A 25,047-nucleotide genomic window follows, 5' to 3' on the forward strand; every position below is an offset into this window, starting at 1 on the left:
TTTGGTTATACCTGCTGCACGCCTAGGTCTAGGTCTGCCCACCGCCCGCCCTTTCCCCTCCTCTAAAAATGCCTCTTTTCTCTCTGTGCGTTTAGAGGCAGGGGAAAGGCCTAAGCTGGTTTTAGATACGTCTAAAACCAACTTTGATTATGGGTACTTGGACGATCAGGCTTTTTGATCGTCCAAGTAGTCATTTAGGCCACTTTTTAGACTGTTTTTTATTTTGAGCCCCTTAGCCTTCTGTAGAAGCATTTGGACCCGTGCTTAGCGAAGTAGTGTAACCACAATCGGTCTCGGGTTTTGGTTATGGCGCGCCACGTGCTGCGGCACCCAGAAGGCTGTATCAAAGTCTAACTGCGATTCAGCAGGGATTTTCAAAAGCTCAGGCAAGAGGGCAGTGAAAAAATCTGTAAGGTAGCAAGTTTCCCTGCCCTCCGGTAAACCGAGAAGACGAAAGCTGTTACGCTTGGCCTTGTTATTTGCATGTTCCAGCACTAATTCCAGTTGGGAGATCCGGAATGTCTGTTTGTTTCAGGAGAACTTTTATGGAATCCTCCGAGGACAGCATTTTCAACTCCAATGTGTCCGTTCATTGTATGACATTTCCGAACTCCTCTCTGAGAGTATTAAGGTCGTCTCTCATATCGGAGATATCCTGTTTAGTATCTATGATAAGATTCCGAATCGATCGGAGTTCCTCAATTATGGAGGCCTGTGAATCGTCTTCCGATTTGCCAGCAAGAGATTTTTGTGGCGAAGGTGGTTCGGCGCTTTTGCGCTTACCAGGCTTTACTGTAGTCATGTTTATCAGCACTCCAGGGCTCAAAAAACTTAACTAGTTAAGGGCGAAAATTGAGTTTTTATTGATTTAGTAATAGTATTTGCTGGAGCTCTAGCGTCACGCGTCCTACTCCATTGCAGCTCACTAGCGCCTCACCCCCCCTCTTATTGCTATTTCAATGGTTGTTTGTATACTTTTAAGCATTAACAAAGACATGCCCTGTCCAGGTTCTGGGCCTCAAGGTTTTTTGTGTGGAGGGGGTTTCAGTTGGAGGCAATGGGCCTCCTGTTTCACAAAGTGATCTCTTTTCGTGTACATGTGTCCCACTGGAATGTTTACTTAATTGAAAAGGATAATTGTATGAAAAGGTGTGGTAGAGGAAGGACAGGAGAGGGAGGTATGAGGTGGTTGGGCTGTTGCATGGGTACAGTGTTTACTGATATACTGGGGGGTCTTATACTATTTTTATGGGACTACTTTACTAATGCTGATATTATTGTTTGTATTGGTGTCTATTCTCTTTGGGGTAAGTAGGTTTGGGCCAAAGTAGTATTGCTCTTGGGTAGAAGGTAACAGAAGTTCAGCAGACTAAGAAACCATTTACTCTCTCATTAAACATGTCATTAATCTTAGATAAATTTTCTTTCACCTTTGAGCCACCAAGTGTACAGCCACTGCTCCTCCACTATTGCTATCCCACATACTGAAACTAGTTAGGACTATATAATTTTTACCCAATTTAGATTAGTATAAGATATGCTTCTTGTGGTTACCGTATTTTCGCGGATATAACGCGCGCGTTATACGTGATTTTACGTACCGCGCATACCCCTCGCGCGTTATATGCCTGAGCGCGGTATACAAAAGTTTTTAAACATAGTTCCCACCCCGCCCGACGCCCGATTCACCCCCCCAGCAGGACCGCTCGCACCCCCACCCCGAACGACCGCTCGCACGCGCTCCCACCCGCACCCGCATCCACGATCGGAGCAAGAGGGAGCCCAAGCCCTCTTGCCCGGCCGACTCCCCGACGTCCGATACATCCCCCCCCGGCAGGACCACTCGCACCCTCACCCCGAAGGACTGCCGACTCCCCAACAATATCGGGCCAGGAGGGAGCCCAAACCCTCCTGGCCACGGCGACCCCCTAACCCCACCCCGCACTACATTACGGGCAGGAGGGATCCCAGGCCCTCCTGCCCTCGACGCAAACCCCCTCCCCCCAATGACCGCCCCCCCCCAAGAACCTCCGCCCGTCCCCCAGCCGACCCGCGACCCCCCTGGCCGACCCCCACGACACCCCCACCCACCTTCCCCGTACTTTGTGTAGTTGGGCCAGAAGGGAGCCCAAACCCTCCTGGCCACGGCGACCCCCTAACCCCACCCCGCACTACATTACGGGCAGGAGGGATCCCAGGCCCTCCTGCCCTCGACGCAAACCCCCCCCCCTCCAACGACCGCCCCCCCCCCCCAAGAACCTCCGACCGACCCGCGACCCCCCCTGGCCGACCCCCCCACCCCCCTTCCCCGTACCTTTGGAAGTTGGCCGGACAGACGGGAGCCAAACCCGCCTGTCCGGCAGGCAGCCAACGAAGGAATGAGGCCGGATTGGCCCATCCGTTCTAAAGCTCCGCCTACTGGTGGGGCCTAAGGCGCGTGGGCCAATCAGAATAGGCCCTGGAGCCTTAGGTCCCACCTGGGGGCGCGGCCTGAGGCACATGGGCCAAACCCGACCATGTGTCTCAGGCCGCGCCCCCAGGTGGGACCTAAGGCTCCAGGGCCTATTCTGATTGGCCCACGCGCCTTAGGCCCCACCAGTAGGCGGAGCTTTAGGATGGATGGGCCAATCCGGCCTCATTCCTTCGTTGGCTGCCTGCCGGACAGGCGGGTTTGGCTCCCGTCTGTCCGGCCAACTTCCAAAGGTACGGGGAAGGGGGGTGGGGGGGTCGGCCAGGGGGGTCGCGGGTCGGTCGGAGGTTCTTGGGGGGGGGCGGTCGTTGGAGGGAGGGGGGTTTGCGTCGAGGGCAGGAGGGCCTGGGATCCCTCCTGCCCGTAATGTAGTGCGGGGTGGGGTTAGGGGGTCGCCGTGGCCAGGAGGGTTTGGGCTCCCTTCTGGCCCAACTACACAAAGTACGGGGAAGGCGGGTGGGGGTGTCGTGGGGGTCGGCCAGGGGGGTCGCGGGTCGGCTGGGGGACGGGCGGAGGTTCTTGGGGGGGGGCGGTCGTTGGGGGGAGGGGGTTTGCGTCGAGGGCAGGAGGGCCTGGGATCCCTCCTGCCCGTAATGTAGTGCGGGGTGGGGTTAGGGGGTCGCCGTGGCCAGGAGGATTTGGGCTCCCTCCTGGCCCAATATTGTCGGGGAGTCGGCGGTCCTTCGGGGTGGGGGTGCGAGTGGTCCTGCCGAGGGGGGAGAAGAATCGGACGTCGAGGGGGGGCATCAGGCTTTCAGGATGGGGACAGGACTTCAAGGGGGGACAGGCAGGACTTCAAGGGGGGACAGGCAGACCTTCAAGGGGGGACAGGACTTCAAGGGGGACAGGCACGGAGAGGCGGGGCAGTGCACCGAAAGTCAGGGCGGGTGAACGGTGAGTCGGGGCAACCAGAGGAGAGTCGGGGCAGTGCACCGAAAGTCAGGGTGAGTCGGGGCAACCAGATGAGAGTCGGGGAGGGCGAAAGGAGAGTCGGGGTGGCCAGAGGAGAGTCGGGGAGAGCGAAAGGAGAGTCGGGGTGGCCAGAAGAGAGTCGGGGAGAGCGAAAGGAGTCGGGGTGGCCAGAGGAGAGTCGGGGAGAGCGAAAGGAGAGTCGGGGTGGCCAGAGGAGAGTCGGGCAGCATGCGCGTTATATGCCTGAGCGCGGTATAGAAAAGTTTTTGTACATATCATCGTGATTTCTGCGCGCTATACCCCTGTGCGCGTTTTACAATGGTGCACGTTATATCCGCGAAAATACGGTACTTCTCCTTCTGAGGTAAAGCAAAATTACTCACCTGTAGCAGATGTTCTCCAAGGACAGCAGGCATATATTCTCACACATTATTTATTTTAAAAACTTATAGCATTCCTAAACCTAAGTAGGTTAAAAAAAACCCATACATTGTATATAAAGCAAACATGCAGAATATCATAAAAACAAACAAATCCAAATTATTAACAGTCCATCTTGCATTTGTTTATTTATCCACCACTGTTTCTTATTCACTCACAGTAAAAGCTTCCATAAAAAATATTGTTTTTCAAAGATTCTTAAAACTCTTAATCTCAAGTGACCAATCAAGTTATTCCATAAATTCACTCTGACTACAGAAATGGCCATTTTCCTAGTACTAGCATACTTCACGTATTGTATCCCATCCATAGATAAACGCACTGACAACTCAGATCGCAATGATTGTTATGGTTGATGCAGAGTTATAGCATTTGACAAATAGCATGGAATCTTATGGTAAATTGCATGAAAACCCAAAACACACTGTAGACCAGGGTTGCCCAAGTCCGGTCCTCAAAATCTACTGGCAGGCCAGGTTTTCAGGATATCCACAATGAACATGCATGAGAGAGATTTGCATACCAGGAAGGCAGTGCAGGCAAATCTCTCTCATGCATATTCATTGTGGATATCCTGAAAACCTGGCCTGCCAGTAGATCTCGAGGACCGGACTTGGGCAGCCCTGCTGTAGACTATATGAAATTTAATAGGTAACCAATGCAACTGTAGCATCAAAAGGGTTACACGTTCATATTCACTGTCAACACAAATCAATCGTGCTGCAGCATTTTGAATGACCTGCAGTGCTCTGCATCTAGAAGACATCATCCCCATATACAAGACATTGCAGCAGTCCAGTCATTTAATCACTATATTTTGAACTACAATGTGACCTGGGCAAGTCACTCCATAGCCCCAGGTACATTAGATAGATTGTGAGCCCACCGGGACAGAGAGGGAAAATACTTGAGTACCTGATTGTAAAAACCGCTTAGATAACCTTGATAGGCAGTATATAAAATCCTAATAAACTTGAGAAAAAACTTGAGAAAAAATCATAAAGAAATAACATTGGTTTCAACCAGCTTAACAACTGCATCTGGAAGAAAGCTGATTTAACAGCAATTAATATCTGCTCATTTATAGACAAAGTGGAATCTTAGTGAACTCTTAGAACTTTCATCTTCCTTCTAACAGGAATCCTTAGACCATCGACTTCAACAACTTCAGACCATAGTGGGTCCTCATGTCTCCCAACCAATAACAATTCTGTTTTAGCAAGATTCAATACTAACTTTTGATGTGTCATCCAAGCATGTCCATACCACTTTACCTGTATGAACCAATCCTGAAAGTAAGAAACAAATCAATTAAAACTGTTCCACCCCATTTTGGCAAGGTATGATTTAAAGCTTGTTTGTATTCTTGAATTGTTGGAATTTGATTTGTTTTGCCTGTACAGTATATGTGGATCGATTTTGCCATCTACATTGAAAAGTATTGTTTGATCTAATGCCTTTTTCTTCCTTAATTGTTAAATTACATTATATTACATTAGAGATTTCTATTCCGCCATTACCTTGCGGTTCAAGGCGAATTACAAAAGAGTTATAGAAGGAGGGTTACAAAGTAGGATCACAGGTCATTTCTTGTGAAAGTAAAAAGTAGATCAGATAGTATCAGTGAATTAGGGAGAAGATGGGAAGAAGGAAATTGTTGAAATCTGATCTGATTTGGTATATTGACATTTTATATTGTCTAGTTATGTCAATGTAAAAATCACAGGGAAATAAGATTTAATGTATGTGATATGTAAACTGCATAGTTGTATGCGGTACATAAATTTTTAAATAAATAAAAATAAAAATCTCAATATCAACTGTATCAAAAGAAGATTACACATTTAACCAAACCATAGAGACCAGTTATGATTCTACAGTATGTCCAATAATTTTTTCTGTTCCATAAATTCTTCTAATTGTTTCAAAACTACCTTCTTAATGATCTTCCCCCAAAATGGTAAGACAGTAATTGGCGTGTAATTTCCTAAATATCTTATCTAAGGTCCTCTTTTACTAAGCTGCGGCAGAGGTTTCTACTGTGGCCCAAGATGCTAAATGCTCTGACGCTGCTCTAATGATCATAGGAATTATATGAGCATTGGAGCAGTAGCATTGGAGCATTTAGGCCCTGATTCTACAAACTGCGCCTAACTTTAGATGTGGTTTAGACATCTATGAAGCGCAAGTCGCACTCCACGTTACTTAGACGTGAGATAGGCGTCAGATATGCGTCTCCAATAATATATTTTTTTCCACTTCTAGATGCCAGGTGGATGTCCCTACAATGTATTTAGCTATATATAAAAATGTGTTTTTTACCAATTCTTTTCCATTATTTCATGATTGTAAGCTTTAACATAATAGAAACACAGTATACCATCTCTACAAAGATATTTATAATATATTATTTTTTGTGGGAGTTGAACTGGAATTTTGATAAAATGTAATAAGCCTACACGCTAATCTTCATGCTAATCCACTGTGCTAGACAATGAGCCATACAATAATAACAATTCTGGTTCTATTATACTGTTCCACATAGGTGTCGTTATGTCAGTTAATTCTGCTAAGATACATGCCAGGAGAAAAAACAAGGTGGATCTCACTGCTCTGTCATATTCTTTTTCTTTATTATTTCAGGATTGTAAGCTTTAACATAGTAAAAATAAAAAAGTAACACCCTGTGCCATCTTTAAAAGGATATTTATAATATTTTATTTTCAGTGAGAGGTACTGACTGGGATCTGAACTGGAAACATCAGCATAGAAGGGGTAACTTTAAGCTGCGTGCCACATTGGAAGCTGTATATGGACTGTAAAATTAGGTGCACTAGAAGGAATAGCTCTTTGAGCGTTGTTTGGGCTTTAGATAGATGTGGTTTAGGCTTCAGAAAGACATTAGTCAGATAGATGCTATTGAGGCAGTCCTGTAGGTCATCTGCTGAGCTTTGTTTGGGCTTTAGATAGATGTTTCTCTGAATGGGATTTAGGAAGATTTTGGACGTTTCCAAAGTGATCTTCCTAAATACAGTTCAGGGATTTTATTCTGTGATTCAGCCAGCACATAAACAGGACATAGCCATACAAGCACAATGAATTTATAACTTACTAACTTCCCAGGACATAGCCATACAAGCACAATGAATTTATAACTTACTAACTTCCCTGGCCAAAGAAGCAATGTTATTAGCTAATTACAGCACATGAAAATCACAACTTTAGGATTCTTGCTACAAACAACACCTCCTTTCTCACTAAACATTCCTCCAATCAGCTCATTCTTTAAAGCAAAGAAAGACCATAACTTCATTTGGCAAAGCTTTAAAACAGAATAAAACACATAGCAGACCTGAATGTGGCTTCTAGTTCATTGCAAATGGAGCTGTGCAGTTCCAAAATGCTGACTTCATTGTGAGATCATCAAGGTGCACCTGCAAAAGCAGCACACAGCTTTTACACATTGAGCTACACTACCTTCCACACAGGTTTCTCTGACTCCCCTGTCATATCATAGCTTACTGATCTGTCTATGTATCATCTGCTTAGCAATGATATCACAATCACCACAAAGGAAGCATTTCTGGCTCACCAAGTTAAAGCGCCTCATTGTACCTCATCCATTCTCTTCAGCTCACCAGTTCAAATCAAACTGTCACCCTCACTAATTTTAACAACTTCCTATTAGCTGTCCTAAGAGAGTCTAGATCAGGGTTGCCCAAATCCGGTCCTCGAGATCTACTGGCAGGCCAGGTTTTTATGATATCCACAATGAATATGCATGAGAAAGATTTGCCTGCACTGCCTTCTTGGTATGCAAATCTCTCTCATGCATATTCATTGTAGATATCCTGAAAACCTGGCCTGCCAGTAGATCTCGAGGACCGGACTTGGGCAGCCCTGGTCTAGATGGTGGACTTTGCCATTTTTTATCTGCATATTTCTCTTTCCAGAGAAACTTATTTTCACCTTCCCATGGCTAGAACATCCTAAGCTATCAAGGTAGGAAACTTCTCCCCTCATAGAAAGAAGCAATTTGTGGCTCACCAAGTTAAAGTGCCTTGTTGTATCTTATCTATCCTCTCCAGCTCACCGGTTCAAATCCCACCTCTACCTTCATTCATTTTAACAGCTTCCTAATAGCTCTCATACTATTGGTAGGTGGACATTGTCATTTTCCATCAGTGCATTTCCCTTTCCAGGCAAACTTATTTTCACCTTCCCATGGCTAGGACATCCTAAGCTCTCATGGTAAGAAACCTCTGCACTGATTGAAAGAAGCCATCTGTGGCTCACCAAGTTGCACCTCATCCATCCTATCCAGCCCACCTGTTCAAAATAGCAGTTCAGTATAGGCGTCGTTCTTGCTGCACCGTACTGGAGCATCTGAAGCACGGCTAAACGGCAGCAAATTTTGCTAGAATGGATGCCAGGAAACAACCCTACTTCTCCACTGAGGATACCAACCACCTTGCAAGGCTCTTCCTCCCCCATGAGCACCATATTCAGGTTTTCACAAATAATGTACAAAAACAAATTGGTCATTTTTAAAAAACACTTCCCAAAGGGCCACTACTGGGATTTGAACTGACAATCTCTGGAAAATCAGCACAGGATTTTAACACATTGAGCTACATCAGCTTCCTATCAGGTGGATCTGACTGCCCTGGCATATCATAGCTTACAGATCTGCCTATATCATCTGCTTAGGAATGATATCACAATCACCACAAAGAAAGTGCTTCTAGCTCACCAAGTTAAAGCAGATGCTCACCAGCTCAAATCCCACTCTCACCCATTTTACCATCTTCCTATTTGCTCTCATATAATGCCATTTTCATAAACATTATGCTGTTTGCAGGCTGTGAGGCAGTTTAGGCGTCTTCCTGGACGCCTTGCTGGATGTCCAAGTAGTATCTTGCAATGGATGTTATTAGTGAGGTATTCCATCTGCAGCTGCATGAGATTAGAAAATCAAATTTTATCCCAGGAAAGTGGCATCTTCTTGTAGGCCAAGTAGGGCAGACCACAGCATTATGAAAGCAGGGATTGTGGCCACAGGCTGTGTTTCTTAAACACTGCCTCAACTGATAACTCCCTATAACTAAAATCGATTAAACAAAGGTAATGTTGGACTGGTGAGCAAGTAGAAGACATGCCAGCCCATGCACCCTTGAAACATAGCACAGCTATCCTGTTTGCCACCCTTCTTATAGGTCAAGCATCCATGTTCCTCCACCCCATTTCTCTCCTTTGCATCCTGCTCCTTGTGAACTTGTACAAATAACTTAATAGGCTCAGGTACACTAGATAAAACAAAGGTCAATATGATGAAGTAGCTGAATTTAAAGTGGTGCTTACTAAGAAAAACACTAATGCCCGGATAATATTCAAGATGTCACATGGATGTTGTCCCCATATCACACAGGGTTAGGGTTATCGCACTTTTGTAAATAAGCACAAGGTCAAAAATAGTTTAAGAATTTTATAAAGGTTGCAATATTGTATTCTCACCTATTATTGCTGCTTTAATACTTGAGCTGCTACCAATAACTTCTTGCTTTGGTGGTCAGGGACATCTGAGCTTTAACTGCTGCCTAGGGAAAGAGGCATCATCACATTCTGTCACATGAGAGAAAGAGAGAAAGAAAGAGAAAGAGAGAGAAGCTGTTGGGGAATCACAGTTAAGTGCACATCAAGAAATATACTCACCATTATCCCAAGAAATGGGTCCCTGACCACCTGGTCTCTTCTATGCTCTCTTGCTCAGGTAGCAGCCTCTGTCTAGGTTGGATGTCCTTATGTTCTTCACAACATTATCCCTGTTCCATCTAAACTGTGCCGCTGGGAAAGCCTTCATGAAGATCACAAAAAAGTAGATGCTAGGTTGCTCTATGCCTATTTCACAATGATACAAAGCATCTTCTGTAAAGAACATAAGAAGTTGCCTCCGCTGAGTCAGACCAGAGGTCCATCCTGCCCAGCGGTCCGCTCTCGCGGCGGCCCATCAGGCCTAATTGCCTGAACAGTGTCCCTGACTAATTTTGTAACTGCCTCTAATCCTATCCCTATTACCTACCTCTACTCCTATCTGTACCCCTCAATCCCTTTGTCCTCCAGGTACCTGTCCAGACCCTCTTTGAAGCTCTGTAGCGTGCTCCTGCTTATCACATCCTCCGGTAGCGTGTTCCATGTATCCACCACGCTCTGAGTGAAAAAGAACTTCCTGGTGTTTGTTCTAAACCTTTCCCCTGTCTTGGACTCGCTCAGGAGGGTCTGGCATCCTTCTTCTCACCATAATAAAATAATCTCACTACACTTTCGACCTGGTTTACAGCACAGCACTACTCATGAAAGATCAGCAGAGTCCACAGAGCATAGAGTTCCAGAACAAAGCACATCAGCAATGCTTCTTCTGTGAAAATTATTAAGAGGAGGAAAAAGCCTCAGATCCTCCTCCACCAAACCGAGAAATTCAGGTTGAAAACAGGTGGAGTTTTACAGGGTGTAATAAAGTCACTGGCATAAAAAACCTCCTCAATAATATTTCAATAGAGAAAAGCCTTGTGCAATGCAAGTGGGATATACTCTGCCTTGTATCAGGACCCCTATGATCTGAAAATGATTTGAAAAGCCAAATTCTATTGAGTAAACAGAAAGACACCGCACATCAACGGTGGCCAGCGTTTCGCTAATTATAAGCTGCTTCAGGATGTGAAGTCACAGTCAATCCTGCAAAACACAAAGTTATATATGATCAAATACTTAACGTTTGAAGGATAGCTGCTCAAACCTCTCAATTAAATGGACCAGACACTTTTCAACATACTCTCAAATCAACTCCTCGATCAAACATGGTGGTTCCCCAAACACAGAGAGTGGATTATGCCCCGCCTATTTAAATCCCATTGGTTGTGGTCACATAGGTCAGAGATAGAACTTCTTCTCACCGCCATGTTATGTAACATGCGACACGCTGTAAAGATTTAACACACCTTGTCCGGGCTGTAGAGCAGTTGCCCTTCTGAGCAGACTAGGCATCTAAACTGGGACTTCAGCAACCCAAATGCACGTTCAATAATGGCCCGTGTAGTGTTCAGAGCCCAGTTATATCGCACCTCCTCCGGCCAGTGGGGATGAACAACGAGGTCATCAGCCATGGTTGCAGCTGGATAGGTACGATCACCTGCAAGAAGAAATAATATTAGAAAAGGGGCACATATCTGTTGCACATTGTCCTGCATTGTTATTGCATTGTCCTGCATTGTTATTGCACATTATCCTGCATTATTATTATTATTATTATGCATGATTGTTATTATTATGCATCCTCCAATGTTTGCGACGACTCTGTGGTAAAAGGAGAGAAAGCAAATGAAGCAAGGTTAATGAAGCAAAGCTTTATTTGCAGTAGTATGATAACTCACCAACCAGCCAGCCAGCCACCGTGGATTTCTCCCCTCTGGAACCTGCCACTTAGGCCGGAGTGGGCCAGGATATAGGCATTGTGACAGGACCCTGGGAAGCTGGCACACACATTGATCACCTCCATTGTAGCACTACAGACCACTTGCATATTCATAGAATGATATGCCCTCTGGTTCCTAAATTGCCTTTCAGTCTCCGCAGGTGGTCTGAGTTCTAAATGTGTGCAGTCTATAGTTCCCAGGACAGAAGGGAAGCATGCCAGTTGATAAAAACCCCTTGTTGTGTGTTGCCGGTCTGCCTCACTCATCGGAATCTGTATAAATAGCAATCCACCTTAAAAATACATCCCAAAACCTATTTATAATCCTGGAGACAGATGGTTGACTGATGCCAGCCCCAGCTCCCAGGGGCCTTTGGAATGTTCCAGTAGCCAAAAAATCCAGGGCTGTAGTTATTTGTACATAAACTGGATTGTTCCCTAAGAGTGGTGTGCTCTAGATCAGTGTTCTTCAACCTTTTTACACCCGTGGACCGGCAGAAAAAAAAGAATTATTTTGTGGACCGGCAAACTACTAGGACTAAAATTTAAAAACCCCATTTCCGCCCCATCTCCACGAGCTCAGTCCCTACAAATCATCTGATCCCATCCACACAAGCCTCAGTTATGATTTTATATTGAATGTATTTTATTAAAGTATAAAAAGAAACAATATTCTGTACAATTGTCATTTTATAAATACAAATAATTCAGAGCAAGGATCAACAAAACCCCTGTCTCCCCTCCCCTTCACATATATCCCCTCTACTATCAAGAAAACTGAACGAGCCAAATTATTACAGAATGCTACACAGAAATATCATGCTAACAGAATACTGCAGTCACACATGACAGGAATAGTTTTAGGGGAGTGCAACTAGGGCAACTGCCCCCTGGTCAGAGAGCGCCCTAAGCCAGCTGGAAGCTAAAGACGCACTTCCTGGGTTTTGCAGTCCCCAGTTATGTCTAACACCAGCTCTAGCAGGATATATATTTCAAATCTGATATATTCTAATCACAAAATAGAAATAAAATTATTTTTTCTACCTTTTGTCGTCTCTGGTTTCTGCTTTCAATCTTCTTTTCACTCTCTTCCTTCCAGCGTCTGACCTCTCTGTCTTTTCAATCCAGCATCTGCCCCTTCCATCCACTGTCTGTCCTCTCCCCCTTCCATATGATATCTGTCTTCTTTCTATGCCCCTCTCCCCTTTCCATCCAGCTTGTACCCCTCTCTCCTTTTTACATGATTCATTCCAGCTTCATTGCTCTCTTCATTTTTATCTCTCCTACACTAGATCTATCATCGTTGTCCCTCTCTGCTTATTTTTCTGCTGACCCCTTCCTATCATCAATCTCTCTACTTTCTCATGCCTGTGTCTCCCCTTCCCCTCCTCTAATCTCTCTGCCAGCTGTTTCCTTCCTTTTTTCATTATCCCTTCCCTCCTCCTCCTGTCCAGCAGTAACTCTCTTCCCTTCCTCCCCTCCCAGCAGCATCTCTCCTTCTCCTTCCCTCCAGGTCCAATAGCAGCTATCCCTTTTTTTCCCTTGCCCAGCAGCTTCCCAGATTCCTTTCCCTCCTCCCCTACCAGCAGCATTTCTCCATATCCCTCTCCAGTAGCAGCTGTCCCTTTTTTCCCTTGCCCAGCAGCTTCCCAGATTCCTTTCCCTCCTCCCCTACCAGCAGCATCTCTCCATCTCCCTCTCCAGTAGCAGCTGTCCCTTTTTTCCTTGCCCATGAGCTTCCCAGATTCCTTTCCCTCCTCCCCTCCCAGAAGCATCTCTCCTTCTCCTTCTCCCTCTCCAGTAGCAGCCCTTTTTTTCCCTTGCCCAGCAGCTTCTGATAGTGGCTTTCTCCCCTCCCAGCAGCTCTTCTTACTTCCCAGCGCAGCGATTCAGGAAGGCAGCCTCAGGTCCTTTGTTGGGTCGCGCCGCCTCTGAGGAAAGAGGAAGTTGCATCATCAGAGGCAGCCGCGACTCAGCAAAAGCCCCGAGGCTGCCTTCGTGAATCGCTGCGCTGGGAAGTAAAGGAGAGCTGCAGAGAGGGGAGAAAGCCACTGTCGGAGGCTCCCCAAGATCTCTCCGGCCCAGCGCAGACTAGAGAGTTGCACGGGGACAGAAATCCCACCCGTCCCTGCCAAAGTCCCACCTGTCCCAGTGAGGAATCCCACCTGTCCCCGTGAGGAATCCCTCCATCCCCGCGAGGAATCCCCTCCGTCCCCGCCCGTCCCTGTGAGGAATCCCCTCTGTCCCTGCCTGTCTCTATAAACTTCAGAAATAGTTATTTCATTTAATTATGCTACTGAATTAAAGGCTCTGGTAGAAACCCATTTACAAATAAGCAAAAAGACTTTATTAATTTGGAAATATTAATTGGGAAGAATACATACTTTGTAAACGTGTTTCTACCAGAGCCTCTAATGTTTATAAATTTTTATCAACACAACTAATATACTACTTTATCCTGAAGCAAAAAAAAAGAAAGAAATAGAATTCTTTTCCTACCTTTGTTGCCTGGTTTTTGCTTTCCTCATGTTCTCATTCATTTCCTTCCATCCACTGTCTCTCTTCCCTCTGCGTCTTCCATTTGCTCTGTTACTGTGCCTCTCCCTTTCTCCCCCCTTCCAAATTGGTCTGGCACCCATCTTCTTCCCTCCACTCCCCCCATAGACTGGCATCTCTGTCTTCTTCCCTGCCAGCGTCTTCTCCCCACTCTCTCTTCCCCATTTCCTTTCAGCGTCCTTCTCCCCCCCCATCTTCCCCATGTCCTGTCAGTGTCCTTCTCCCCCCTCTGTCTTCCACATGTGCTTTCAGTGTCCTTCTCCCCCCTCTGTCTTCCACATGTGCTTTCAGTGTCTTTCTCCCCCCCTCTGTCTTCCCCATGTCCTTTCAGCGTCCTTCTCCCCCCCGTCTTCCCCAGTGCTTTCAGCGTCCTTCTCCCCTCTCAGTTCTACCCATTTCCCTTAAGTGTCTTTTCTTCTCCACTCCACCTTTCCTCCCTTTCTCCCTCCCTACCCCTTACCTTTGTGGCGCTTCCCCACCCAACCGACAACAGAACATCCCCGGTCCGACAAACCTCCCTGCCCTGTAGCCACGGATCTAAATTACCTTCTTACAGCTGCTGTAAGAAGGTAATTTAGATTCGCGGCTACAGGACAGGGAGGTTTGTCGGACTGGGGCTGTTGTCAGTCGGGGAAGCGCCACAAAAGTAAGGGGACCTGGCCGGCTGTGCTGCACCTGGGGTGGACCGCCCCCCTCCCTTGGTACGCCACTCGAGCCGCGAGGCTACTCTTCTTCTCCTTTCCTGCCCTGTCTGCAGCACAGAGCTGAACGGAAGTCTTCCCGACGTCAGCGCTGACATCGGAGGGAGGGAGGGAGGGCTTTGTTTAAGCCCTCCCTCCCCTCCGACGTTAGCGCTGACGTGAGAAGACTTCTGTTCGACTCTGTGCTGCAAGCAGAGCAGGTAGGGAGAGGAGCTACATCCAGGGAGAGGAGCTACATCGACTGAGTACATCCAGCCCCGCAGGAATCCCGCGACCCTTGGAGGCGTCCCCACGGGATCCCCGCGACCCTAGGGGGCGTCCCCACGGGATTCCCCGTCGTCCCCGTGCAGCTCTCTAGCGCAGACTTCAGATGTTGATCTTGCCGGCCCTGCACAGACTGGCAGGAAGTTGAAGTAAGTCAATCTTGCCGGCCCTGCGCGGACCGGCAAAAATTTCCTGCGGACCAGCACCGGTCCGCGGACCGGCGGTTGAAGAACTGTGCTCTAGATCATCCTGCAGTTGCTCACACAGATGAACTATGGTCTCCTGATTAAATCTAAAGAGACCAATACACTGCTCCTCTGTCTGCCTATATACCCTGGGGACTTGGCATCCGCATCGGCCTGTGCCTGGGCATCTAACCTGGCCACACCCCAGGGCTGGGGACGGGGCTGGACCCCTTCCTCTCCCCAACAATCTATGCCCCTCCACACTTAACACAAACCCAAAGTACTCAGCCATCTCTCAAACCAACACAAAACAAAAGACACCAACTGACAAATACAAAACAAAAGGGAGAAGGTAGGATAAAGGAGAAACAGTGAGGTCACAGTACAAAGTCTCACAATATCACAAATCAAGCAGCAGAAGGACAAACGCACGAGAGTCTTAAGCAGACAAAAAACTGCATCTGACGTCATAAGCACCGTTAGGACTTCCCGCCAGAAAACTTTCAAACTGATTGGGCATGCTTTGGGTGTTGTTTCGACAAACACACCTGTATTGACTTTGAATCATTGCCTTCACTTCTCAAAGCTTTTACATGAAGGCATTTGTTGAGGCTCCTGTTCCCAAATCCCCAGTGTAGCTCTATGCTTAAAAGCACTGCTTATATTTTCCAAAGGTCATGGGCTTAAGTCTTGAGTGTGGTTTGTATTAATTTATCTACCAGAAAACCTTGGGTTGAGCTTTAAAATGATTTGCAGCAATTCTAAGATTTTTAAAGCAGCCTGTTCTCTCATCCTAAACCCACCCAACATACATACCCCAAATTCTAAAACCAAGCTGAATGTACCAATACTTATGTCTCTAGGATACATATCAAAACATGTACCTTCAAAATGAAATGTTGATGAAAAATGGCAAAGTCCACCATCTAGACTGCTAGGAGACCTAATAAGAAACTGTTAAAATTAGTGAAGGTGACAGTGGGACTTGAACTGGTGTGCTGGAGAGGATAGACAAGATGCAACAATGCACCTTAACTTGGTGAGCTATATATGGTTTCTTTTGTACTGACTGAAATTAGCGTCTAGCTCAAACTCTAAAGCCACTGAAAAGTAGACCAGCTGCAAAAATATGTGAACTTATGTCCATACTGTGTTCTTCCTGAGACTGCCCAAGTTACTCTATTTCACTTTTGTAATTTATTTAGTCTGTAGTTTGTAATTATTTTAGTTAAAATGTGTATTGTGTGAGCTAAAGTACATGGGGGGAGTTGATTTCACATTTCTCTTACAGTTAAAAAGTGTTATTATAAATTAAGAATGATTCGCTCAATTGCTAAATTTCTTAGCTTAACATCAATCAAGATACTTATACATTCATTAGTAATAGCTATACTTGACTACTGTAACGCCTTTCTTCTCAATATCACACAGAAAGAAAAAAGGAGATTACAACTAATACAAAATACGGCTATCAAATTAATATTTAATGCAAGAAAGTATGACCATGTTACACCTTTGCTAATAGATGCTCACTGGCTACCAATCGGTCACAGGATTACATTTAAAATAATATTACTCATTTTTAAAACACTAGCATCCAATGAACCTTTATTTATATCTAGATATTTAATCCCACATAATACACAACGACCACTTCGCTCATCTGGACAAAATCTGCTTACAGTACCTTCTCTAAAAATTATTGGAACACGTAGATCAGACATGTTCACTGTGATGGGACCTCAATGGTGGAACGCCCTACCACAATACATTAGAATTGAAAAAGATATCTCAACATTAAAAAATTATTAAAGACTTATTTATTTAATGACGCTTTTAATATTTGAAAATTTTTATACTTTTTGGAGATGCTTTTAATAATGCTATGGTTTTAACACCCCCTCCTTTTGTATTTTCCTTTATTTTTCTACCGAAAAATTTAAAAATTGTAACTTTTAACCTTTTTTCCTCCCGACTCATGTATGTATAATATATAACCACTATGTATATTGTTAGTTTCTTTTTATTGCTCCTTATTGATTTTGTACATCGCTTAGAAATTTTAATAGGCAATTAATCAAATACACTAATAAACTTGAAACTTCATATCAGGTTTACATGCTAATCCTCATTCTAACCATTGTGCTATATAATGAGCCACTAAATAATAGCATTTAAGTTTTTATTACTGTTCAATTTAAGCGTCGTTGTGTATATAATAACGGCATTTGGACAGTGCTGTAGTGGATCCACAAGCACGCTCAAGCGGTGCGATATGATGTAATCGCTTTTTAGCGGTGTGACATCATAAAATCACTGATTTTTACAATGCAATTGATTTAGAAAGCATGGCTGCCAGGAGAAATCCTAACTGTGGCACTGAGGATTCCAGGCTCTTTGACACACTGTTCCTGCACAAGGAACATCACTATTTTAAGGTGGAAGGCAGGTAAATAACCTACCTGCAATACAGAACCTCCTGACACCGCCTCACCAAGAGGTTCAACAGGCTGGCCTCCTTTCCCAGGGATGTAAGTATTCATAGTCAGGTTATGACAAATAATAATGTAAAAAATTTTTCTTTACGTAAACCTATATAAAATAGTTATTTTTACAAACACTTCCCAAAGGTACAGGACTGGGATTTGAACTTACAAACTCTATTTCTTCATCATATATCCTCATTCACAATGTGCTGCTTTTAATCTTTGTGCCACATGCAAGTGACACCAAACATGTCATTTGTAATGGAAACATATTGAAATCAACTTTGCCAAAAGAAAGTAAAATATTAAAGTGCTTGCCCCTGCCTTATGATTACATATATGTCCCTATAATTTCTCTTTGGCATATGTACACAGCAATCTGTATCACAGCTTGCAAGTCTAGGGAGATAGTGGCACAGTTGTGAAAGCTACACCCTCAGCATCCTGAGATTGCAAGTTCATAACCATGCTGTTCCTTCTCACCCTGGCCAACCCATTTAATTACCACAGCTGCGTTCCATAGATTGTCATCCCATCAGGACAAGAAAAGTTGCCTAAATATCTGAATAAATTCATTTTTACTGTTGGCATAATGGTCTATAAACTTTAATTTATTAATGTAGGTTCTGGATGCGTGGGGGGGGGGGATTTTTCTCCACTGCAAATCCCTATAGGCCAGGACACACCCACCTGTCCTCCTTCTTTGCCCAAAGCAGTGATAACCACCTGCACCTAGGAACATCATACTGGTATGGGAGTGTGAGTGCGACAGGAAGGGAAGGGGCTTCTATTCTGACCCTATCCTATTATCACTGGAGGCCAGCATATCTTGTAATCCATTTTTCTGTGATATAGAGGTCAAGACATAAGTCAGATTGTTATGTCACACTGCAATATGACACTCAACCTATCCCTCCCTCTCCTTTCTTTCTCTCTTTCTCCATTATGCAGATGGAGGATCTACACAAACATGGTCACCTCCTATGGAGACAGGAGCAGGCCTTCCTGCAGGGGGTGCGACAAGAACTTGCCGCTCAGGCTGGTGAATAATGAGTAGATAGAATAAATATGTAAACCATTCTGAGAGAACAGTAGAGATAACTTGATTGTGTGAAAACGTTCAGCCTCTGGTTGTTTGGAGTTGTCTTATTCCTCACCAAAAACAATATGCATGAGAGAGATTTGCCTGCACAGCCTTCTTGGTATGCAAATCTCTCTCATGCATATCCTGAAAACCTTGCCTGCCAGTTTAATAAAAGTTTTAATATTTTTATTGTTTTATTTAAAAAAGTTTATATTGGTTTATAGGTTTCCTGTGTGGTTTTCTCTTTCTGCCATCTTCAGTTTAGTGGACAGAGTGCAAGGTAGATAGGGTTCAGGAGGTACTGCTGAATGGGCCCTGGCATTCCTTTTCAAAATAAGAACAAGGTGATATATAAAAAGTTTTTGGAACTTTATTGGTGTCTGTAATTCTATTACCTCCTAGCCACTCAGATGTAGAATCATTGCAGAATCCAAGAAAGCAGCAAGCGGGTATAACGGTATGCAACTGTAGCTAGATGATATGATATCCCAGCTATGATATGCAAAGTAAGCCACTCCCGGTTCCAAAGCAGAAGCCTACGTGAGGAAGAGGAACAATGTCACTGTGGTAGAATTGTATAGCACTGGCATTCGCATCACTCCTTATACTCACATCACTGAATAAAGACACATAACACTTAGTAATGGCAAAGCATGGGCCGCAGCTTTATTAAACTTATCCATCAATGAATTGGTAAAAACATAACATTTTATACATAAATAATTCAGTGTAGCTTAACAACCATAAACCTTGGAGCTATTCGGTGTCGAACTAGCTCAACTCACAAAACTCAAACCCCTTGATGCTAATCGGTGTCGAATTAGCTCAGCTCAACAAATTCATCACATTCCATGAAACCCCACTTCCCCCAGCAAGACTTGCGGTATCGCAGAATCATGCCGGCCATCCATGGCGGTTCCGCACATGAGCAGAATAAGCACATAAAATATATAACTTCATAAGCCACACTGTGCACAATTCACCCCATAACACATTTCCGCCACAAGCGGTGACTGCCTCGCAAGTCACCGCTCCCCCCCCCCCCAACTGCGACCATGCTGCACATTATAACAAGCTTCCAACAGGTCTTGGATAGAACTCAAGAAAATATCAAGACCAATATCAGATAAATGCACACCGTCTGGTCTGTATAAACCAGGACAATCAACTGCAATCAAATCATGGCATAAAACAAACCCACCAAGAGAAACAATGAACCGAGAAATTTCAGAATTTACCCGTTTTCTCAAGCGCTCAATACCTTTAACCTTGAGCGCATCCCTCCAAACGATCCGAGGAATAATGCGAGACCAGACTAAGCGGGTGCCAGGAAAATAACTGGCCACCAACAATAAGTCACGCTTTATACCTCGAATCAAATCCACCCCTTTTACCTTGCAAAGATCATTCCCACCAACATGAAAAACAAACAATTGAGGACAGGAAAATCTTCTGGCTTGCAACAAGGTCGGAAGAATTTGGTCCCAGCACATGCCTCAGAGTCCCAGCCAATGAATTCGAACTCCATATTGCACAAGGCCCAGTTTCGATCCCCAGCGAGATTCCACTGCACGTTTCTGAGCCCAAAAGATGTAAGAATGGCCGCATAACCACACACAGTTATCAGGCGGCAAAGGACCTGTAGAAAAAACTGAAGCAGCAAGAAAATCATGCACAAACTGACATACAGCCAGGCCTCACATAGCGTTTATAACATGTAGAACGCCAACGCCCAATTTTACATAACATGGAAGGAGAAGCCCCCCGTTCAGCCTCATAAGAAGCAGCCCCAATACGGAAGGAATGTGTCCCAAAAGACTGCGGGTCACATCCAACCGCCACCAGACACCTCTTCAAGAGGGCAGAAAATTGAAAACGAGTCAGTGGCGTGCCATCAGCATGAATAAGCCAATATAGACCCCCCCAGCGGGCGCACCGCAGCATAAGACAATGCACACTGCACAGGACACAAGGGATCAGCTGCCAAAGCCCGCAAATAAACAGAGGACCCTCTCTCAAAAGGATCAGTCGTCGAACGCCGTATATGCAAATGCAAACAGCGCCTACCCACAAACACATCAGATACCAGGAGGCCAGTGCTACTAACCGCAGACTTTGCTGGAGCTACCAGTTCACCAACTCGCAAAGCTGCAAAAAAGGCAACATTAAAAGCCACCCGGAACAACAACACTTCAAAGCCATCCGTACAAACCCCAGGCAAAACAGCACACAACTGCTTCAATAAAAGTGGTAAAATAGGCAAACGCTCAGGCCTAATAAGAATAGAGCGCTGAAAGCCAACCCACAATTTCTTCACTAAAAAGGAAGCACAAGGATTCGGATAGCCGAGCAGCTGAGCCAAAAAAGCAACGCTGGCCAAAGAGGCACGAACTACCCCAACAGACCAGCCCCGTTGCTGAGCAAAAAGCAAGAAGTGTACCAAGAGAGATACCGAAAAGAGCAGAACAGCCAATGCAGATGTGGCTTCCAAAAACCTCAGGTAACGGCGCCAGCCAGACCGATAAGAATTCCACGTATTCTCAGCCAAGGAATTCCTCAGTAACTCTCCCAACGATCCAGCAAACAGGTCCACAGTGTGACAGGCATGACCACGGGTTCTTCGTCCGCTGCAGGCACCAAAGCCCGGAAACGGGCCCACTGAAACTGAGATAAGGAATCAGCAATCTCATTCAAGAAACCAGGAACATGCTTAGCAGAGAGTGTGGTATGAAGCTGTAAACAATGCAAAACAATGAGCCTCAAAAGCTCAACCAATAATGGACAATGAGCAGATTGAGCATTAAGGCCATGATTCTCCAAAAGTGCGTCCCGATTTTAGGCAGCTGTAGGCGTCCTACAGCTGTCTAATCAGCCAATCAGGATGCACGTTTTTTTTTAAAATGCTCCCCAGGCAGGCCGCCTATATTGAAGGCGAGGCCCGACTGCCCCCCGACACTACCGACCGCCCCCCCTGACACTACCGATCGCTGGCAGGAGGGTGCCCAATCCCTCCTGCCAGAAGATGCCCCCCCCCGACACTACCGACCGCCCCCCCCGACACCACCGACCGCCCCCCCCAACACTACCGATCGCTGGCAGGAGGGTGCCCAATCCCTCCTGCCGAAAGACGCACCCCCTCCGCACCCCCCCCCCACGCTAACAGCCCTCAAACCTCCCCCCAACCAAATTAACCTTTCCTTGTTGGCCAGACGGGACTTGCCCGTCCAGCCGGCAGGCCAGTCTCATCGAAATGAGGCGGGCCTGCCCCTTCCGGCCCATCCTTCCGAAGCCTAAGGCCTGATTGGCCCAGGCTCTAGAAGCCTGGTCCAATCAGGCCTTAGGCATAGCGGGTCCGCCCATCCCCACTAAGTCTAAGGCCTGATTGGCCCAGGCGCCTTAGATTAAGTGGGGATGGGCGGACCCGCTATGCCTAAGGCCTGATTGGTCCAGGCTTCTAGGCTTCTAGAGCCTGGGCAAATCAGGCCTTAGGCTTCGGAAGGATAGGCCGGGAAGGGGCGGGCCTGCCTCATTTCGACGAGACTGGCCTGCTGGCTGGATGGGCAAGTCCCGTCTGGCCAACAAGGAAAGGTTAGTTTGGTTGGGGGGAGGTTTGAGGGCTGTTAGCGCGGGGGGGGGGTGCGGAGGGGGTGCGTCTTCCGGCAGGAGGGATTGGGCACCCTCCTGCCAGCGATCGGTAGTGTCGGGGGGGCAGGCGATAGTGTCGGGGGGGGGGGGGGGTCGGGAGTGGCGGGGGGGCATCTTCTGGCAGGAGGGTTTGAGCATCCTCCTGCCAGCAATTGGACAGGTGGCCGCGGCCCGCTATACTTATAGCAGCAGAGAGATCCCTTGCCGCAATAAGTATAGCAGCCACGTCTACTTACAATGTAGACCAGCATTTTGTTGGCCTACATTGTAAGCGTCTCTTCCTCTACTAGGGAGACGCGTAGGTTCGCCTAAGGCCCTTAGGCGAGCTTAGGTGTCTTGCGGGCCTCGCCTTCAATATAGGCGGCCTGCCTGGGGAGCATTTGTTTAAAAAACGTGCATCCCGATTGGCTGATTAGACAGCTGTAGGACGCCTACAGCTGCCAAAAATCGGGACGCACTTTTGGAGAATCAGGGCCTAAGCGCCTGCACAACAGCAATGTTATCAGAAAAAGCCGCCACTCTCCTGTTAGCCAACTTGTTCCCCAAAGAACCATAGCCACAAAGACCGGAAAAAGCTCTAACAAAGCAATATTATCACACCAACCCCGATCTCGGCATCAGTAAAAAGACGTAAATCCACTGATGTAACTTCCTCCTGTTGCCACACACAAACCCCATTAAAGCAAACCAAAAAATGAGACCACAACCGAAGATCTTCCCGCACACCCTGTGTAATGCGCACACGGAAATGCGGTTTCTGCAAGCCCCGAGACAAAATTGCCAAACGACGGCAAAAAACCCGACCCATCGGGATCACCCGAGAAGCAAAATTAAAGTGTCCCACCAGAGACTGAATTTCCCGCAATGTCAATTTGGATTTCTGCAACGCTGCCTAAATAGCCTCTCTCAAGGCAGCAACCTTAACAGCAGGCAAACGAGATTCCATACGCACAGAGTCCAATTCAACCCCCAGAAAAACTAAGGAAGTAGCTGGCCCTTCAGATTTATCCAATGCTAAGGGAACCCCCAAATTCTTAGTTACTGCGTGAAAAGCCACCACCAAATCAGCACACTGAGAAGAACCAGCCGGACCCCCAAACAAAAAATCATCCAGATAATGTACAATAGTCACACATCCAGAAACACATTGAGTAACCCAATGAATAAAAGTAGAAAATGCCTCAAAATAAGAACAAGAAACAGAGCAACCCATGGGCATACATTTGTCAAAATAAAATCGATGCTCAAAATGAAAACCAAGCAAATAAAAAGAATCTGGATGCACAGGAAGTAAACGAAATGCAGACTCAATATTGGCCTTAGCCAAAAGCGCACCCGGACCCAGATTTCGCAGCATAGCAATGGCCACATCAAACGAGGTATACTGCACAGAACAAAAAAGGGGGTCAATAAAAGAATTCACACTACAGCCCAAAGGAAATGATAAATTATGGATGAGCCGGAACTTGCCCGGCTCCTTTTTAGGCACAACACCCAAAGGTGATAGTACCAAGTCTGGAAAAGGCAGAAAAGAAAATGGGCAAGCAATCCTCCCCAACTCCAACTCCTTCTGCAATTTAACACGAACCACCTCCACATGCTGTTCAACTGAAGGAGAATTACGACAATGATGAGCAAGGGGTGGCCCAGCAAAAGGAATCACTAAACCAAAATGAAAACCTTCTCCCAGCAGCTGAGCAACATCCTCTAAAGGGTACAATCCGAGCCATAGATCAAGCATGGGTAAATTAATTGGGGACTCTGCTTTGACCTGGCAAACTCCCGCCAAAGGACCCGGCAGACCGGACCCCTGCCCCGCGACCATTGGCTCCAGCACTGAAACAACAAAATGCTGGGTGGGCACCGGAACATTGACTACACCGATGTCTGAATTTACAGACCGCTCGGTCACAGCGCATGGCATTAAACTGGAAACAGAAGGTTCCCACGGCAACCCGTGACCCAGGCAACCCAAAGGTCTCACCACGTCTGGAATTACCAAGGGGCACCTGGGAACCAAAAGAGGTGGAGACCCCACTAACTGAGGGCCCTCCCAAGACAGCAGAGCCAGCTCCCCCTCCGAAACGTAAGGAACCAGCACGAGCCTGCGTCATCTCTGCAAGCCATAAATCCACATCCCTATACCCCCACACCCATGATTTGTCAGTAGCCAAACTTTTACGAAATTGCTCATCATAGTTTAACCATGACCAACCACCATAAATCTTAAACGCCCGCAAAATGAGATCAGAATATTTCAAAAAGCCTGCATACAACCCAGGCCGTGCTGCCCCAACCACAGAAGCATAAATATTAAAACCCAACAACCAATTCATAATGGTTCTAGGCACACGACAACGACTACGCTGCCCATCAGCCTTACTAGTATCTTTTTTCTTATCCAACGTACCCTGTTCCTTTTCCAACAAAGAAAAAACATCCACATACTTGACCCTCAATATTTTTTCCCGCAATTTCTTAGAAATACTACAGTCTAAGGACGCAATTTCGCATAAGGTATGTCCACGACGCATCATCTGAGCAGCGGCACCAGCAGAACCACTCGACACAGGCATGGACGGCGGGACACACACTCCCAAATCCACCGACTGAGCCGAAGGTCCAGCTGCAGCACCACTCTCAGATGAGGAAGAGGCACCAGAAGAAACTTCTGAGGAATCCCAGGAATCCGACGACTGCCAAACAGCCATAGGATCAGCAGGAACCCTCCTACGCTGCCTCTTGTCCACATCTAACTGCTTCACAACATGCTGGAGACGTTTCAAAAATTTTTTATCCCGCAAACGCTTCGCCACAGATCGAGCCACCGGACGC

At 46.1% G+C, this 25,047-nt stretch overlaps 1 long non-coding RNA gene across 2 annotated transcripts in view; it reads left to right on the forward strand.

Moving 5' to 3' along the window:
• LOC117367303 overlaps nt 1–25,047 on the forward strand; it is a 58,881-nt gene that overhangs the window by 26,913 nt on the left and 6,921 nt on the right. The window contains exons 2-3 of one of the 2 annotated variants that reach the window (XR_004540729.1): nt 4,962–5,163; nt 18,435–18,525. This is a non-coding gene — a long non-coding RNA (uncharacterized LOC117367303). Of the gene's footprint in view, nt 1–4,961; nt 5,164–18,434; nt 18,724–25,047 lie in introns of those variants that run through there. The other variant, XR_004540728.1, reaches the window with a different exon arrangement.

Source organism: Geotrypetes seraphini, chromosome 9 (genome assembly GCF_902459505.1).
Source record: "Geotrypetes seraphini chromosome 9, aGeoSer1.1, whole genome shotgun sequence".
Lineage (NCBI taxonomy): Eukaryota > Metazoa > Chordata > Amphibia > Gymnophiona > Dermophiidae > Geotrypetes > Geotrypetes seraphini.